Below are 14,754 nucleotides of genomic sequence, written 5' to 3'. Positions count from 1 at the left end.
ATTTTTTGACTTGCGATGTCGGTGCAGAGACCTAAGGAAACAGAAGTCCTGGGAGGAAGTGAGTCAGGAAACCTGTACTGCATGGCAGGGGGAAGTGTGACTCAGAGCGCACGGTGCTCGCAGCGCCCTGGAGGAGGTGATAAGATTGTGTAATCCCCAAGATAACTTGCAGCACATCCTAATTCTGCTGATCCTCCCAGGGGAGGGGTGCCTCTGCTGAGTACTGTACATTAGCTGATTTCTTAGAATAAACTGTGACAGCTCCCTGTGAGCTCATCGTGTGGGAGGGGGGATGCTGGGCTCCCTGCCTGCGCTGTCAGAAGAACGAGAAGCTACAGAACCACTGAATTTATCAAGAGCACAGCAAAGACCTGGCAAAACCTCTTGTTTAGTCTATTTGTTCTTCTTTCACAGACAGAGAGTAGGGACAGAAGTGCTTGAAAGCCACAGGGGAACCATCTATAAAGCAGCAGGGAAGATTTAAGAAAGAGAAAATTTGAGAAAGAAGAGGACAAATGCGGTGGCCATAGGAGGGGAAGAGACAGTCTGTGTGGTCAGGACTGTGAGGGGACAGGCAGGGAGAGAGGTACATGAGATACCAGGAGGAAAGAAACGAAGAATGTGGGCCAAGCAAGGGAAGTGAGGAGGGCAGAGAGGATGGAGAAAAGACCTTAGGGAAAGTCACTTAACACTGATGAGGAAGGTACAGCAAAAACAAAATGCCCTTGGGACTGAGAGAGAAAAGAAATGTTACAGTGAGGGAAAAGGGGCCACCATCCATTTTGAGTTCTCAGGACACATAAGAGCCAGAGTTTGCATTTCTGGGTCTCTGTATCTTTGTAAGGGCAACCAGAGCCCTAAAGCAGAGGGATTCACAAAAATCACCCTTTTTCAGCCTTACTCTATTGTCCTCATTTCCTCACGAGTGCAGGCACAAGCCGTGTCGGCACTCAGAAGCTCAGCCCTTTGCCTGTGTCAGTACAGCACCTGGTGTCTCGGGACATGAGCAGGCTTCTGGAAATTTCTGCTGTACAAGTAAAGCTCCCAGGCATCTCGGGGTGCTTGATGCCAGCTGAACTTCCAAACTCCAACCCTCTGTTCCCCGGAGACAAAACCATGCCTACAAAGAATCATAGAATCACAGAATCACAGGGTTGGAAAGGACCTCTGGAGATCATCTAGTCCAGCCCCCCTGCCAGAGCAGGGTCACCCAGAGCAGGTGGCACAGGAACGTGTCCAGGTGGGTTTTGAATGTCTCCAGAGACAGAGACTCCACCACCTCTCTGGGCAGCCTGTGCCAGGGCTCTGCCACCCTCAAAGGAAAGAACTTCCTCCTCATGTTTAGATGGAACTTCCTATGCTCAAGTTTGTGCCTATTACCTCTTGTCCTGTCCCCAGGCACCACTGAAAAGAGCCTGGCCCCATCCTCCTGACACCCATCCTTTAAGTATTTATAAGTGTTGATTAGATCCCCCCTCAGCCATCTTTTTTCCAGACTGAAGAGACCCAAGTCCCTCAGCCTTTCCTCATAAGAGAGGTGTTCCAGTCCCCTAATCACCTTGGTAGCCCTTTGCTGTCCCCTCTCCAGCAGTTCCCTGTCCCTCTTGAACCGGGGAGCCCAGAACTGGACACACACTCCAGGTGCGGCCTCACCAGGGCAGAGTAGAGGGGGAGGATGACCTCCCTCGACCTGCTGGCCACACTCTTCTTGATGCACCCCAGGATGCCATTGGCCTTCTTGGCCACGAGGGCACAGTGCTGGCTCATGGTCATCCTGTTGTCCACCAGGACTCCCAGGTCTCTTTCCACAGAGCTGCTCTCCAGCAGGTCAGCACCCAACCTGTACTGGTGCATGGGGTTGTTCCTTCCCAGGTGCAGCACCCTACACTTGCCCTTGTTGAACTTCATAAGGTTTCTCTCTGCCCAGATCTCCCACCTGTCCAGGTCTCTCTGTATGGCAGCACAGCCTTCCCGTGTGTCAGCCACCCCCCCCAGCTTTGTGTCATCGGCAAACTTGCTGAGGGTGCACTCTATCCCCTCGTCCAGGTCATTGATGAATACTCTGAAGAGGACTGGACCCAGTACTGACCCCTGGGGAACACCACTCGTCACTGGTCTCCAACTAGACTCTGTGCCCCTAATCACGACCCTCTGAGCTCTGCCTTTCAACCAGTTATCTATCCACCTTACTGTCCATTCATCTAACCCACTCTTCCTAAGCTTCCCTATGAGGATGCTGTGGGAGACCATGTCAAACGCCTTGCGGAAGTCAAGGTAGACCACATCCACTGCCCTCCCCTCATCTATCCATCCAGTCATGCCATCATAGAAGGCTATCAGATTAGTCAGACATGATTTCCCCTTGGCAAATCCATGTTGAGTTCTTCTGATAGCTTTCTTTCCCTCCACATGCCTTGAGATGACGCCCAGAACGAGCTGTTCCATCATCTTTCCAGGGATGGAGGTGAGGCTGACCGGCCTGTGGTTCCCCGGCTCCTCCTTCCTGCCCTTTTTGAAGACTGGAGTGACACTGGCTTTCCTCCAGTCCTCAGGCACCTCTCCTGTTCTCCAGGACCTTTCAAAGATGATGGAGAGCAGCCCAGCAATGACTTCTGCCAGCTCCCTCAGCACTCTCGAGTGCATCCCATCGGGGCCCATGGACTTGTGAACATCTAATTGATCTAATTGGTCCCTCACTCGATCCTCCTCAACCCAGGGGAAATCTTCCTCTTTCCCCGTTACTTTCCCCAAAGCCTGGGGCTCCTGAGGGCTGGGCTGAGCAGTAAAGACTGAAGCAAAGAAGGCATTCAGTAACTCTGCCTTCTCTGCATCCTCCGTCAGCATGGCTCCTGCCTCATTCAACAGGCCTTGGCTTTCCTCATTTCATCCCTGCACACTCTGGCAGCATTCTTGTAATCCTCCCAAAGGGTCAGTCTATTCTTCCACTTACTGTAAACTTCCTTTTTCCACTTGAGCTTTTTCAGAAGCTCCCTGGCTCAACCATGCAGGTCTCCTGTGTCCCTTGGCTGATTTCTTGCTCTTAGGGACGCACCAATCCTGAGCTTGGAGGAAGTGGTCTTTGAATACCAACCAGCTCTCTTGAGCCCCTTTGCCTTCCAGAGCCCTAGCCCACGGGATCTCTCCAAGCAGTTTCTTGAAGAGGTCAAAGTTATCCCTCCTGAAATCCAAGGTTGTAATTCTACTTCTTGTTGTTTTGTGTGTAGTACCCATGACCCTGAACAATTCATGATCACTACAACCTAGGGTGCCCCCAACCTTAATGTCCTCCACCAGTCCCTCTGTGTTTGTCAGTACCAGGTCCAGGAGTGCTCCTCTCCTTGTAGGTTCCTGCACCACCTGAGTCAAAAAGTTGTCATCAATACACTGGAGGAGCCTCCTGGACTGTGCATGCCTGGCTGTGTGGTCTTCCCAGCAGGTATCAGGGTGATTGAAATCCCCCATAAGAACCAAGGCCTGTGATTGAGAGGCTACCTTCAGCTGTCCGTAGATGGCCTCATCAGCTTCCCCATCCTGATCAGGTGGCCTGTAATAAACACCCACAACAGTGTCCCTCATATTAGCCTGCCCCTTAATCCTTACCCATAAGCTCTCAACCTTCTCTTCATCCGCCCCAAGTGGGAACGCGATGCATTCCAGTTGCTCTCACATGGAGTGCAACTCCACCTCCACGCCTTGCTGGCCTGTCTTCCCTGGAAAGGACATAGCCATCCATGACAGCGTTCCAGTCATGTGAGCTGTCCCAGTACACGTCTCAGTAACTGCAATGAGATCATGGCCCTGCGACTGCACACAGATCTCCAGCTCTTCCTGCCCATTGCCCATGCTGCGTGCATTGGTGTATAAGCAGTTCAGAGAGGGAGTCGTGTGTGTAGTTTTGACCCTCAAGATGTGGTATGCCTTCTGGCTCTCAGAAATACTGGCACACTCCCCCACAAGTGCTGACCAACTACGCCCTGGCACCTCACCAGCAAGTCCAGTACCGTCCCCACCCCCCTTCAAATCTGTTTTAAAGCCCTATCAATGAGCCCTGATAACTCTTGTCCTAGAACCCTTTTCCCCCCACAAGACAAGGTATTCCCGTCTGTGACCAGCAGGCCTGGTGTTTTGTAAATCAGGCCACGATCAAAGAACCCAAAATTGCTTTTGCAAACAATCTGCTCTGATCGAAGAGAGAAGGAAGCGGTGACTGTCCCAGCGCAGACACCGGAGCCCAAGCTGCTGCTACGCACGGGCTTTCACAAACTCTGTTCAGAGTCAGAAAAGGCCCCGTCCTGTCCCAACTCACCAGGGTCAAAACGCACCACGTAATCACAGACACAGCATGAGTTAGGGAAATCCAGGCCTGGTTATACAGAAAATTCACTCTCAAGAAGTATTATTTTCAGAAGGGACTGTTCTGTGCTTCCCGGGAGAGCTTCACGCTCCAGCACACAGGTACACGCCCGGGCTGCAGCTGCACAGACGCTCTGTCCATCTGAAGTAGATCTAAACTGAATTTCAAGCACTGTTTCAGAGTCCTAACCATGCACAATATGGCACTAAAAAATACCATACAGCCTTCCAACTGCAAATTTGCTATGCTATTTATGTGAGGCAGGAGCCAGAAGTGATCAAACCATCAGTTTCAGAGACTTTTACCCCCAACTGAGGGGCAGCAAAGGTGCTGGCTGAGACTCAGAAGATCTAAAGCCTATTTCCATTTCTGCCCCAACCTGTCAGCTATCCTGAGACAAAACGTGATGCGTCCTTGGGCTCTGGGTCCCTTTTCTCCCCTTTTTTACCTCACTGGTATTGAATGCAAGCACCCCGGGCGTTGGCTGCTGGACAGTATATGCCTCTAACACTAAATGCATCCCAGACTGCAAAATGCTGAACGGTTCTGTAATGGAAATAATAATGACTACTTTAAGTTTCAAGCCTGGTATTTCTAGGACAAACGTCACAGCTCATATGACCTAATGTCACAGGGCTGGCGAGCCTGGGAAGAAGAGCTGTGTATAGGAACCGTGCACAGGGGAGCAGGCAATCAAACTTTTTTTATTACTTCTGGTAATAAAAAAGTAACATTTTTACCACAAAACACAAATCAAAGGAAATTCTTATCCCTCGCCTATGAAAATCCAAGGCCAATTTGTTGGAAGTTTGTGATAGTTATCACGGATTCAGTGGGACCTTATACTGTAATTCCTTATTTCCCTGTGACCAGTGTGTCACTCAGACATGGGACAATGACATTTTGTTCCTGTAGGCAGTATCTGTAAGGCCACAGCGCAAGGACCCAAACTCTTGCTATCATGCTTTATAAGCATCTGTTAGTTATTCTGCCCCCTGCAAACACTCACCCACCTTGTGGGCACAGCACAGGGATGAAGCTGTGTCCAGCCAAGCAGGTACTCACGGGTTTTTGTTTAAACGATGTTTTGTGAACCTGACTCAGCTGCTGACACCTCCTCACCACACAGGATGCCTGCACTCTTTTACAGAGGCTCTGTTTTTCCCTTTAAATCTGTTCTAATAGGAAAACATCAGGTGGAAGAGTTTCTTTTTCTAGTTACTGTTTTTCAAGACGTTGCCTGGCCGAGATCAATTCCAAGAACTGCGGCAGTCGAACAAAGAAACTTTTACAGGCTCATCAGCAGCATGAACATCACTGCTCTGGCAGCTTCCCACGCTGTAGCAAGAATTTGCACAAACCCAAATGAGACCACACGCAAAAGAAGGGCTGAGCAACGCCTGCAGGGAACTGCCAGCGCCTGCACCTTCAGCACCTCTGCAGACACCGGAGGCGGCGGGCAGCCTCCAGCACCGTGCCGTCATGCTTCCCCAGAATACGTGCTCCAGCAGAGAAACCTCCCCACTGCTATTTGTCCAGGCAACTAACCAAACCGCAGCGCTTCCACAGTGGTGGCAGGGGGAAGGCAGGAGATAGGGTTGTTCACTCAGTTCCCTCCCAGGAGGCCATACCCTCAGACAGGATTCACACACTTCTCTGCCCTGCAGTACTACAGGTTGCTGACTATGAAGACTGAAACTTGAACAGCAGTAAATAAATGCCTTTAGGGGACAGGATGGGGCAAAGCAGAGACTTGTAAGATCCCAGTGCTTCAGCCCTTCTTCCTTTGCCCCTCCATGCCAGGAAAAAAAACCAGTCACCTCCATGAACTCTGCACAGGCACAAAAATCATCTCAAAAAGTCACCTCATTGCAGGCAGCTACCAGTGCCAGCTTGGAAAGAGTGACTCTGACATCCCAGGTGAACCAAACCCCTTCTCATTCTCTCCTCCTTTGTGTGTACTCTGACAGACGCCCATGTTGGCATTCACGGTGAGTTTGTTTTCTTTCCTGGAGTAACGCGCTGAGGAGCTGAAATCAGGGGCCAGCCCCTATCAGAGCTCGACTGAGAAAGCAAAGCTCCCAGACTGACCAAAATCAACCTGACAACCTGTGAAAAGTGAGGAGTCTAAACCAATTTTAGGCACAGAGGGAAAGGAAGGGATTTTCTTTCTCCCTTGAATAAAGCAAGCCAAAAACACTGAAAGAGAAAAACCTTTGGACTACTTGTCTTCGGCTAATTGCATCCATGGAAATAGCAATAGAAATGCCTACATCTGCTACATTCTGGTCACCTTAAGCTGTTTTCTGGATCTCATCAGATTCATCACAGCCATCCGACTCAGATAAATTTGGCACTGGGGCTATGGCTGTGACAGTCACAGCTGTGGAATAACAAGCTTTGAGTCAGCCTGAAGAAAGAAGCAAATGAGCCGGTGCATTTCCAGTGATCCTGTAATAGTTTGTGTTTCCAGAGATGTCTCTGCCTGGGGACCCCAGAGTCATTAATAAGCCCTCGCGATCCCCAGCTGAACCACAGTATCAGTACGTCCTCTACCACACAGGGCACACTGAGGCACCGGAGAACAGTGCTTGGCCCCAATTACGCAGCAAGAAACAAAGCCCAAATCACAAGATTATAAACTACAAACTCTTCACCCTTATTCGCAACACATATGCAGACCTTCATATAAGCAATTTCATTAACTGACTGGAATTCACCTTATGGCACACGTAGTCTTTACATGGGTCTAAAGGCACATTATCAAACATTTTGTGCCTCATGCTGTAGTTACCCTCTCAAGGTATACCTTAACCAGGACAATTCCAGGGGACCCTGTGGCTGAGAAGTTCTTTGCATTCCAAAAGGCACTTTGCCTACTGAAGCGCAGAGCCCAGGGAGGACATGGCCATGGAGCAGCCTGCCTGGCTGAACAGCTGCTCCTGTTTCAATTCTGATAGGCAAGATAAAAAAAAATAAGAGGTGGTCCTAGCATAAGTGTAGCGAACCTGAATTACATCAGGGATACATTTGGCCGATGACGTGACACTGTATTTCAGATTGGCTTCCAGACACATGGCCTCAATGAATGAAGAAAACCCTTGTCCCTTTCTAAAAGAACCCATTTTGCAGGCTCTGTAGTGCCTCTCGGTGGAGTGAGGGTTAATCCAGGACAGGGAACAAGAGGGATGAAGATCAGCTCATCTTTTCCATTCAAGCAGAGCCTGCTACAGAAAATGCTGGTTTCTCGATGCTTAGTGTCTCAGTGACTTCCAGGAACAGTGAGCTAAACTCAGCTGCTCTTCCCAGCACCAGCTGAGGGGGCGGCAGGGGATGGAACACAGCCCTGTTCTTGGAAGGCAGGAAAAAATAAGGCTCTGGCAGAGCTGTGCAAACTCTCCTCTTTCCCTCCTCCCCTCCCCAAAAGCCTCTTTCAGCATCTCTAATTCCTCGCGGTACAGCTGGGTTGGTTTTCCCTTTTATCAAATAAACATAAGAGCAATGCAAGAAAACTGCAGGCAATTCTCAAGTAGAGAGAGGTTAAGTTAATCAAATAAATAAATGATAAGCTCATCTCCGTGAGCTCCCACACGCCCCGTGATTTTGCTCAGTTTAGTGCATGACCTACTGTACTTCTTAACATTTTCCTGTTAGATAAACACAGAAAGCTACAGAACCATCCAGCTCATGGAAACTATTTTTGGCTGCTTTATCTCCATGCAATACAAATTCCAAGGCATGATTGGATATTTGGACTTCTCCCAGCCTGGCTGACTGTGAAGGGAGCAGACAGTAACCTCATTGCTATTCTTCTGTGGAAACAAACATCTTTTAGAGATGACAAGCATCTGGCTTGTAGGTACAGTACTCTGAATGAGATTCAGGGAAACAGAGCAGTCACCAGCTGCGAGGAATGTGAGGATAGCCTCGAGGCACACAAAAAAGGAAAACAGGGATCAGACGGAGTTTGTTTTATGGTTCCCCACAAGCTGACCTTGAAATACAAGGCAGCAGCATGGAGCTGTGAATAGCGGGAGAAACCCTGCTACAAGGTTTGCAGTCGGCAGCGCAGCTGGATGAGAATTCACACCATCTTTCATACAGACTCAAGTCTGGCCCTACTGAGAAAGAAAAGAAAGCCTGGACGACCTGTGCTGGTAGGCCCCAGCTGAACACCCAGCAAACCGGCTCCCTTGGTGGGCGTCTTGGCCTATTGGCCCCGGAATGAACAGGCCACGCAGCGGCTCAAACTAACAACTGGTCACCCCAGGCCAGGGCCATGGCGTGCTGCTGTGGAGGCGTTGCAGGAGAAGCTGGTCCCTGAGATATACAGTAGCTGTTCAGCAGATAAGACGCCTGTCTCCGTCGCAACCAGTCTCTCACCTATTACAAGTGTTCCATGCACTTTAAAACACTGTGGTTTTCTGTTTGTTTAGTGCTTTCTTCACCTGCTGGACAGAAGGAACATGCCAATCTGCATGGTTACACAGGACTGAACTTCCCTGCGATGCCGAGGCCATACGCACATTTGGAAGACAAGCAGACTTCATCCTTACCTTTCTTGGATTTCAGGGCTATTAAAAAAACACACCCAGGGAACAGCACAGAAAGCAAGGTAGAGTCAGCAGCAAACTACAAGACCAGTTTACAGGTTGTTTAACATTTTCCATGTGCCGATTTCTAGATTCCCAGACACCAGCTAAGAGACCAAAGCACTCTGCTGTCCCTCCGGGACACCAGCGTGATGCACCATTTATCTCTCCTACCTTCAATTAGAAAGAGGAAGCGAAGAGCTGGGCACTAGGCTCATTTTTAGCTGTGCGGAACAGTGATGACCCAGCTACTTGCCTATAAATCAATGTAGTTGTGCTGATTTACACTCTGTCAGAAATCGGTTCGTTAGCTAGAATTAAACAGAGGCCCAATCCACACCATTTAAATTTGAACAGTGCTCCTGAACACCCTGTTCAGTCCAGGAACTGGGATTTGCTTGGTGCCTTCCTATATTTAGCATACAGTAATGTAATTGAAGCAACAAAATTGCACCCACAAATAGACTGGTTTCTCAGTACTTAATCAACGACCTTTTCCTAGAACTGCAGAGGGTTGAAATTAAAAGAAAGGAATGTGTGGTAATCAGCCCCATGGAGGCAGGAGGAAACCACCACGAGTTTAAACTCCAAACACGCACTCTGGCCAGCTGAATGTACCCTTGTTTAAATTAAATGTGGCTTCACAGTGACCCAGGCCAGGGATTGCACGGAACGCTTCAGAGTGCGCAGCCCACGTACAAGGAACTTCTGCGCAGATACAACCCTTATGGTCTGCAACTCACTGTATAACAGAATGTCCTCGGACCCCTATCCTTAATGGATGAAGGAAACAACAGGTCTGCGGTACCTCTGCAATAATGCTAATCTGACTTTTGTGAACAGCAACAGGTACAGAAAGGAGTGACTGAAAGACAAACCCAGCATACAAACTGCAAAATGCATCAAACGGGCAGTGATCACCCTGCAGCACACCTAACAACAAAGTGAGGAAGGACGGCAGGAGCCCATGGCACTGCGCTTGCTACAAGATAAACTAGAAGACTCCATTTCCTTTCCTCTTTTTCTTAATCTAATTTTACTGGGGGGCTGAATAGGAGAATTACACTTTAAAAAAAATAAATCTTTTTTCTGTAACCAGTTTTCATATTACTATTTGGAAAATCTCTTTGCATTCTAAGCTAACAACTGCCAGAAGAATAAGACAAAGAAAATACTCTGTAAGCAGCAGCACAGTCAGACATCTAAGAAGTGCTGAAACGCTTCAGAAACTGTCAAAGCTTGCAGCTGACAGCGAATGAAAGGGAGCTTCATTTTTATATATTTCTACAATATCAGCACCAGTAGCCTCACAGTGCCAGTTAGGACATGCAAAGACATGGATGCAGAGCTAAGTCAGAGGAAGGTCTTTTAAAATACATTTCAGAGCTGTATTTTCTAGCTTTGGCAATACCCTTGAAGAGGTCAGTTGTACCTCCCCATCTTCTCTGCTCACACCGTTCTGCAAACAGATGGAACAGCCCATCATGCGCAGAGCACGCCCCTAGAAACGTCCTCTAAACAGCTTCTGCCAAAGAAATTTTAGGATTAAATTTACTTCCTACACGTAGAAGCTACTGACTTCTGGCAAATTTTTCCTGTGTAACGTGGGATCTCTAATGGATCAAGACAGATGAGGCAGAAAGACGAAGAGCTCCCCTGCGCTGGTTTCATATACTGCATTCCCACCCCCTGCTATTGCAGGAGGCAGAGGGTGAGGGCAGAGCAGGGGAAGTGAGAAAGTAAGGAGAGAAATAGGATATGGGAACCAGACAACAGTAGCATAAATTTAAATCAGCCATTATGCCTTTGATTCACCCTGAGGCAAGACGGCTGAGAAGGAAGGGCCCGGCTCCCCTCCCTGCCGGCACCCTGCAGTGGAAAAGCTGTGCTGGCTCTAAAGCTGCATCTAAAAATCGCTCACTCGGAGCTCCAGATACTAAGAATTCATTATGTAAAGCTGCATGAGGGCAAGCGTTTCTCGTACAGTGCAGACCTTTTTCAGTGCAGGTCTACAAAACATTATAGCATAATTAAGCTTCCATAAATATGAATAATTCCATTTGTAATTCCATTTCTAGTTCCGTTCCTTCCATTCATCTATTAATTAATATTGCTTTCACATCATAATTAAAGATACCAGCTTGATAGTAGGAACAAAAGATTAGGCTGGGAATCTTATTCGTAATGCTTGGTGACAAATAATATCAGGTGCAAATTGCAAAGTGTGAGAGTGCAGAAACCGACTGCCCTAACCTCCGAATTAACCTGACAACACAAAAGCCTCTCTGATATTCACAGACACCAGCGCTTCCTAGAAGAAAACCGAGAAGAAATCATTTACTCTTAAACTACGAAACGCTGACTGGAGACGTAAGTACATTTGAAAAATACATGTCAAATGCAATTCAGTGGAACATACTCCAGTGTTTTAAGCAAAGCCAAGTTACCTTTCTATTAAGGCATCATTAAGGAAATAGAAGTGGAATTAGCGCCTCTGCCATCGTGGTGAACCCATGCAAGCTGAGGCCAGCAGAGCTGTAACGGAGGGTAAACGAGAAGCTGTGCGGCAAAGCTGATGGGAAGGTGGAGGACTGTGCAGAGGTATAGACAATAAATACCTTTTAGCATACAATTCAAAGCAGAATCAGCATGTGAACTAGTTTAATGCTTCACCCTTAGCCTTGCCTTCTTTTCCTCCCCAAAGGCATGCTGTTCCTTTGAACGGGCTTTTCCTAACTGCTATTCTTGCAGCAAGGAGCTCAAAGGCACTGGCTGCTAAGTGGCACTCAGGCATGTCGTCCCTGTGTCTTTGAAGAATTTCCTTGGGCAGTGTCTCAGACTTTTATGCTCCAATTTGTTAGGTAGGAGCAGTCTGGGCTTTCACATCTCATCCAGGCCTTGATCCCACAGTGGGCAAGCCCCTGTCAGCGCCCGAGTTCAGACACAGCCAGGACATAGAAAGACCTTCCTATAGTTAATCTTATAAATCTTTTTTTGGAGCAGCTGCAAAGGTGGGAAAATTCCCTCAGCTCACAGGCGTGCTCTCTCCAGAGCACCCGAGCCCTGCAGCTGGACAGTGTCACGGCAAGCACAAAAGCTCAACAGCGAGCGTACCTTTTCTCTAGCAGGGAGGCTCGAAGCCGTACAGACTCCACGCTCCCTTCCTAGCCCATCAAAAGAGGAATTACCATTTTAGCACCTGCATCATCATTCAGAACATTTCCAAAGGAAATTAATTTGTAAGTAAGCAGGAGCTTAACTCACCGGTGGACAGAATATCCAAGAATGACCAGCAGGTTACCACCTCCCACTGACAGTTAATCCAAAATTGATACTGCTTTGGGGGATGACAGCTTTGAATCTCAGCCAGCTCACTCGCTTCCCTGTCAAACCAGCAGCACTCTGTGGCTTTTTGTGACCCAGAGCCTTTTTCTTTTGATTCAATGGCTCTGAACGACCTATTCCTAATGAAGCTGAAGTGTCATTCTGTCCTGTAAGAGTCACAAGAGGCCTTAAATCCAGCAGGTGCACAAAGGGATCACCTCCCTCAGAGCTCTTCCCTAAGCCCACAGAGAAGGAAGGAGCCGGGGAAGAAGTCCTTCATTCTAAACTCCCAACGATTGTTTTGTTTGACTAATCCAGGTTCCCTTTTGGCATATTGAAACCCCAGCCAAAAATCCAGTGTCCTGGATTTCCCCAGCATTAAAAACTGCCATCTGCAAACCACCTATCTTCTCAGCACCTCTGCTGGGGCTCTTGCCTGCAAGTTATCTGAACACGTACTATTGCCAGCCAGTGTTTTATAACACTTTTTTCTGGAGGCCTAATTATTTAGAAATTAATTCGTTATCCTCCTGTGATTCTAGTGTATTATTCTACTGTCATCCAAACACAGATCAGAACTACTTACTAAATGCTTCTACTTATTTCCATCGTCATTAACAATTGCACCATTTCCATTTCAAAGAGGCCTTGTACAATTCTTTTTCTGTTTCAAGCGGAATGTTTAAATACTTTATCGTCCTTGAAGATAGCAGCCAAGGATAATTTTACATTTTCCTTTTCATTTCTAGTTTTCTGCACTTCATTTCTAATTTATATTAACTGCGCCCCACTCTCCCTCCCCTTCCACATTGCTTTTACTTTTTTGTTGCTAATGCTGTCTTCACCACTGAACAATGATCAGCTTTTATGAAGATGCCTCTTTCCTGAGGGCAGAATCACAGTTCTTTGCCATATAATGCACTGTTCTTAAAGAACACCTAATTCTAATATTTTTTCCCCAAGTTTAACTCAAAAAGTCTTTTAATTTTGGGTAAATTATACGTTACATTATCAGTTGGAAAAGTATTCTTTTTAGTTAGATTTATCTTTAACAAGGTCACAGTCATGCAGATACTACCGACTTGCCATCCAGCTCTAGAATCCTTTGCTCCCAGATGTGCTGGGTCTGTCAAAACACTATTCAATGATTTCTTGGAGACCACGCAGCACATAAATCCTTCCACTCTGAGAGACTGCACCTGCGGATTTGTGTAACCAACATGCACTTATCTTCTCTGGATGCAGATTCCTGGACTCCAGTTGCACAACCGCCACGGAGTCAATGTGACAGCAGGGACTAACAGGCACCTCCACCCCCATGACATTTCTGCTCTCCGTGGCAAGCGGAGCATCCTCTCGCTGCTTTGGCTGGGTGCTGGGCTGAGAGTTAGACCTTTAAAAAGCGCTCCCAAAACGGGTGTAAAAGAAAGGGAAGAAAAATATCATGGCTGGAATACAGCAGGGGGGACAAAGCAAGAGCCTGAATTCTGCACCATGCTGATCATGATGCAGGCTGACACCCGGGGATTGAGGCCCCTCTGCCCTGGGGGACTCCAGCAAGGACAAAAGGAAAGGCAAGGGGAGACATTATCAGTGAAAGGAGTAGAAATATCTTATTGGGTCTCTCTTTTGGGGCAGAACCCTCCTAGGTGGAACCCAGAGGAGAAAAATAAGCATGGAAAAGGATCAGACGAACAACTGCATTTACTGAAAAGCTTTTAACTTCTAGGACCATAAATATCTCACGGCACCCAACAATAAAATGTTGCTTTCAGCATTTGCTTAAGTGTTTTGTCAAACCGTTCCCTCCTCGCACCTTCACTGAACCATCTTGCGCGAGCCAAAGACAAACCCCCGCCAGGTAGCCAGCCCCAAGATCCCTCCAGCAGGCTGAAGTCAGGCCCATCAACCCTTCTGGGGTTTTCACTAGATCTCACTGTGGGAAGACTTCTAGCCCCAACCCAGATACTTGCCTACATCTCTTGCTACTATTCCTAGGTCAGAGCATGAAAGGACTCTTCCAAGTTCTTACATATATAATTGAAGTTGGAAGGGATCTCTGGGTTTCATTTAGTCCATCAAGCTTCCTCGCAGCAGGGATAACCTCCCAGTTAGACCGGGTTGCTCAGCTCTTTGTCCCTATGAGTTCTGACACACTAGGTCTGCAATTAGGCTGCAAAAGAGGAGACGTGAGATGTATATGGATACACTCAATACTGGAATAAACTGCTGCATTTGCAAATGGGCTTTTCCCATTTGTAAAGTGAAAGTATTGCTACAAACCAGGACAACGTTTCACCATAATTCTTAAAAGCCACACTGGTGTTTGCTCTTGGCTGTGGAGAGCAGCCTACCAGCAGGGAGAACAGCCAAGCAATCCCTGATGACCTTCTAGCTTCCTTAAGTAGTTTCCAAATGGTACACTACACTCACAGGCAAGCCACACAATAATATAGTATTAAATAAAAGTGAAAGTTTGTCTTT

Source organism: Larus michahellis, chromosome 10 (genome assembly GCF_964199755.1).
Source record: "Larus michahellis chromosome 10, bLarMic1.1, whole genome shotgun sequence".
Classification (NCBI taxonomy): domain Eukaryota; kingdom Metazoa; phylum Chordata; class Aves; order Charadriiformes; family Laridae; genus Larus; species Larus michahellis.
The sequence above is the reverse complement of the archived record's forward strand: the minus strand, read 5'-3'. Positions refer to the sequence as shown.